Source organism: Otolemur garnettii, unplaced genomic scaffold (genome assembly GCF_000181295.1).
Source record: "Otolemur garnettii isolate 467f Iridium unplaced genomic scaffold, OtoGar3 scaffold00121, whole genome shotgun sequence".
NCBI lineage: Eukaryota > Metazoa > Chordata > Mammalia > Primates > Galagidae > Otolemur > Otolemur garnettii.
Window position 1 is genome coordinate 207,010 of NW_003852516.1, and position 5,181 is coordinate 212,190.

The following is a 5,181-nucleotide window of genomic DNA, read 5'->3' on the forward strand; positions in this document are numbered from 1 at the left end:
AAAAAAAAAAAAATTAAGGGCTAATTAAGGTAGTAGCAGAATAAATAAAGGATTAGAATTTTTATTAATCTAAATTAAATGTTGTATACAATACAATTTGTTTCTGGTTTTTGGTATTTAGTAAGACACTGATCGGGTGGTACTTACTGGGTAACATTTTGTGCCATATTTTTTGCATGGCTATAACAGAAACCCTGTCTTTCTATCTCTTTTTACCATAACACCTTGCAGAATTCATTTACATTGATGTTCTTTCATTTGGACTCTGAAACAATAGTTTTCTGCAATACCTAGTTTTAACCTGCAGATGGTGATACAACTTAAAGGAAAAACTTCGGTGACTAGTAACACTATTATTACAACTGAATTTCCTTTTTCTTTTTAATTTGCCGAATATCTTTTTAATGAGAATGATAAAAGACAGAAAACGTACTTTCTTTGCAAACTGCTTTTTTAAAACAAATTATTTGCTTTTAATTAAATACCGTGCTTGACAATGCCTTCTTTTGCAAAAGCAATAAATAAGAACAAATTTTAGGGTGGTGCATGTGGCTCAAAGGAGTAGGGTGCCGGCCCCATATGCCGGAGGTGGCGGGTTCAAACCCAGCCCCAGCCCAAACTGCAAAGTAAATAAATAAAATATAAATAAGAACAAATTTTAAACATGTGATTTGTCCAAGGTATTTGAAAAAAAGAGAAAAAGGCCTGGTTTTATTTCAACATTTAAAAATCAATTTATTTCCTAACCTTTAAAAGATTTTGTTTGAAGGTATGACTCAATTATAGAACAGAAAGAGTGAGGAAAAGAGAGACAGACCATCGTAGAGCTGCTTTAAATAGCTTTGGATCATTCTTCTGATGTCACCTTTATTTTCTGGAACTTCACCAAATAACCGAATTTAAAATATTTCTAATGAACTGATTAATGGGGGAGGCTAGAGAAAAATATGTATCGAACACAGTAGAAATTTTACCATAAATAATTATGCATATCAAAAGATGCTAACTTTAAAATGGTACCAACAAAAAAATGAAAAACCTGAATTACCAAAAAGAAAGTCAAATTTATTTAATGAAAAGCTAGAATAAAAATGAGCAAATACACACACACACACACCAAAAAAAAAAAAAAAAAAAGGGGAGTGGGAAAGGAGAGCAGAGAGAAAGAGGAGGGAGCGGGTAGGAGAAGGGAAGAGCAGAGAGAGGGAAGGAGGGAGGGGCTCGCTGTCTCAGTGTATGACGCATCTTTTGGGATCAAGACACAATTATAAGAGGGACTTTAGCTAGTAAATGTAATCAGTGTAACCTGGTTTCTTATACCCTCAATGAATCCCCAACAATTGAAAAAAACCACAAAGCAGCACTATGTAATGACTCACAAGGGGGGAAAGCAGGGGCCCAAGACCATGAAGGACGGCTTGTCAGTTCAAGAGAAGAAAGCACACATGCACACACACACAAGCATACACATGCTCACACGCACACATACATGCAAAAAAACAAACCCAGTATTTACAATCTATAATAAACACAGAGTTATTTTACAATGCCTCCTTTCTTAATACAAAAGATGCCCATCTTGGGGAGGGGGTGTGTGCATATATATATATATTTCAGCAGTTTACTATTGACTTATTTTTAAATATGTTAATGTTACTAATATATATGCAACTGCTTCCTGTTTTTGCAGGCTTTCTTTTATTTATCTTCATGTATCTACCTTCTACCTATGAAAAGAGTTTCAGGCTGGCAGGCAGATGGCTGCCTTATTTTCTGTGACCTTGAACGCGATAGTTCTAAACACTGGCCAGAAAATGTCTGATTGTCATTTCAACACATGGAAATAGTTACATTGATGCCTAAGTTGCCATTTTCTGCAAAAAGCTGTGCAGTGCTACCGTCAAAGACAAGGCAGTCACTCTTCGTCATGGCTGGTGCAATCCCCTCCTGAACAGACCGAGGAGTTGCTTAAGTCAATTGCTGTCTATGCCCATTTAGCTCAAGGCTGAGCCGCATTTTCAGCTTGCTTGCATGTTCGTATCAGCTGTGCAATTGTGAAGAACTGCTGGTGACCATTGTATTTTTCCTGTTTCTCCAAGACTAACATGAAGTGAAAGCCAAAATAGGACAGCACCATCACCCAGTAAACAGCACCAGGAAGATTCACAACTGCAACAAGGATAATTGCATCCTCCCGCTGCAGGCTGGTGATGGACTTGTGCTCGTCCATCAGATGGGGCAGGATGGCTTCCAGAGAGCCTTTTACAGAAAGCACCAAGGCATAGACAGGAGTAAGACTTAAACTCAGAGTTTTCGTGGTCTGCTTTCTCTGTGTGTGGCAGAGTTATTTCACATCCAGAAGAAGCATATTTACAAGGGAAAAGTGCTGAATTGGCCACCACTTTCTCCATATCCAATTGCGAATGGACCCCAGTGGATCCACTGTGGCAAGTTGGACAACACGTGAACTTTGGGCAACAGTTGCTACAAACAAGATGACCACTCTGGCACTGAAGGATGGGTGGTAACTTGTAGTCAGAGTTACTCAGAAAGACTCGCCAAGTCACTGATGGATGCGGTTGTGCCAATCAGGGCAGGCACCCTCTGGGATGGTGGGCACTTTGCGGTACCAGTAGGTAATGCTGTGGCAGTCTGACAGCTTATTTCTTATCAACTAGTAGATTCTTTCAAACTGCAGGGGTTCCTAGGACAGAGCGTTCCCGGAGGACACCTGTTAACAGGTCTTGGTTTCTGAATGCTGACGCCTCCTCCACAGATGCCCAGAAGCAACCTCAGCCTCTGCGATGCTTGCCCCTGCCTCTCCCGGTGGTTTATGCCTGCTGTCCTCTACAAGAGTGGAAGTTAACTAAAGCCTCTGAATTGTCATATTTTTATTATGTGATTTTTTATATACTCCAAAGAATATAGGACATATATGTAAACTATCAAGTACAGTAATGAGAGAAACACTCAATAACCCACAATCAAACCTTAAAAATAAAGTGAATCAGTAAGTTTTAGGACACCCGTGCTTTTCTCTGAACTCATTCCTATTCTTTGCAGGCATAAATACGATCCTGAATTCAATGATCATATTCTTTCATTTTCTTCCTATAACTATGGACCCCTAAACAATATTTTGTTCTGTTTTTTTTTTTTTTTTGAAGCTTTATATAAATGGTATCATGCTGAATATATTCAGGCTTGACTTTTTTCATTCAGTATCTTTCTTTTTTTTTTTTGAGACAGAGCCTCAAGCTGTCCCCCTGGGCAGAGTGCCGTGGCATTACAGCTCACAGCAACCTCCAACTCCTGGGCTCAAGCCAGTCTCCTGCCTCCGCCTCCCAAGTAGCTGGGACCACAGGCGCCCGCCACAACGCCTGGCTATTTTTTGGTTGCAGCCGTCATTGTTGTTTTGGCGGGTCCAGGCTGGGGATTCGAACCCGCCACCTTAGGTGTACGTGGCTGGCGCCCTAGCCTGTTGAGCTATAGGCGCCAAGCCCATTCAGTATCTTTCTAAGATTCATCCATGTTGGTGGGTGTAAACACAAAATCTATTAAGAGCAGGATATAAGATTAATTTTGGAATGCTTCTAAAAGAATATAGCCTTCTAAAAGAATATATATATATATGTATTTTTTTTTTGCAGACAGATTCTCACTTTGTCGCCTTTGGTAGAGTGCTGTGGCATCACAGCTCACAGCAACTCAAACTCTTGGGCTTAAGCGCTTCTCTTGCCTCAGCCTCCCAAATAGCTGTGACTACAGGCGCCCACCACAACACCCAGCTATTTTTTTTATTTTCTTTTTTTTAAAATACATAATCATTTACTACTTGTTTGTTACAGAGTACACAAAACAAAATACAAATAGCAAACAAATTCTTTTTCTTGTTATGTTTTTACTAAAGTCTAAAAAAAAGACCACTAATATATATAAATAACACCCAGCTATTTTTATTGCTGCAGTTGTCATTGTTATTTAGCAGACTCAGGCAGGGTTCCAACCTGCCAGCCTCTGTGTGTGTGGCTGGTGCCCTAACCACCAAGCTACAGGCGCTGAGCCAGAATATAGCTGATTTTAACTTGGATTTGTGGGTAACCTGATGGAAGAAGAGATTGGTCATGCCAAACAAAAGACTAGCTGGAGACCTTTGCCCTAGTTCTTACACCTGTTGGTTAAACTTACACACTTTATTTCTCTGCATTAATCTAGCCCAGAGTTTCTTAACACTGGTACTATTTTGACACTTTGGACTGGACAATTCTTGCTGTGGGGGCTCTTCTATGCATTTCAAGATGTTTAATAACATCTCTGGCCTCTATCCACTGGATGCCTGCAGCACCCCCTACCCAGTAGTAAAAAGCAAAAATATCTCCTGACATTGATTGCCAAGTATGCCCTGAAGTTGGGGGAGTGGGAAGGATTTTTCTTTTTCTTTCTCTCTCTCTTTTTTTTTTTTTTTTGTAGAGACAGAGTCTCACTTTATCCCCCTCAGTAGAGTGCCATGGCATCACAGCTCACAGCAACCTCCAACTCCTGGACTTAGGTGATTCTCTTGTCTCAGTCTCCCAACTAGCTGGGACTACAGGTGCCTGCCACAATGCCTGGCTATTTTTTGTTGCAACCTGGCCAGGGCCGGGTTCAAATCGGCCACCCTCGGTATATGGGGCCAGCGCCCTACCCACTGAGCCACAGGCACCGCCCAGGATTTTTCATATGTACCTTTTTTTCCCAACAGCCTGAAGTGAACATATATAACTAAATCAATTAGATGTTATATAATTATATCAACTAATTATAGCAAATCCACATGCCTAAGTAATGTCCCATGGCTCCTCTTACCTTGCTCTGTTTTCTCTGCATCTAATAACCTTGACATCTTTCATTACTGCCTTGTTTGGACTCTTCATATTAGATTTCAAAATACCTAACTATTGCTGTCAACATACACTATTAATGTTTTCACCAGTCTGAACTACCTTTTCCTTCATAACCAATTTGTGTCCTTTTAGGAATCATTTATTCAATAAATGTAACCCTCGCGATTCGGGTAATTCCACCCTTGTTTGCATTTCATCAGTCTTTCCATGGCTTTACTTCTACAGAGTTGTAATTGCCATACCCTTCTCCCTTTATTTTCCCTGGATGCATTCTTGAGTGGTTTATGCTTTTCCCCCA

General features: G+C 40.1%; 1 pseudogene; it reads right to left on the reverse strand.

The window, feature by feature from the left end:
• Positions 1 to 1,830: 1,830 nt before the first annotated feature.
• Positions 1,831 to 4,882, reverse strand: LOC100945079 (annotated as a pseudogene).
• Positions 4,883 to 5,181: the final 299 nt, after the last annotated feature.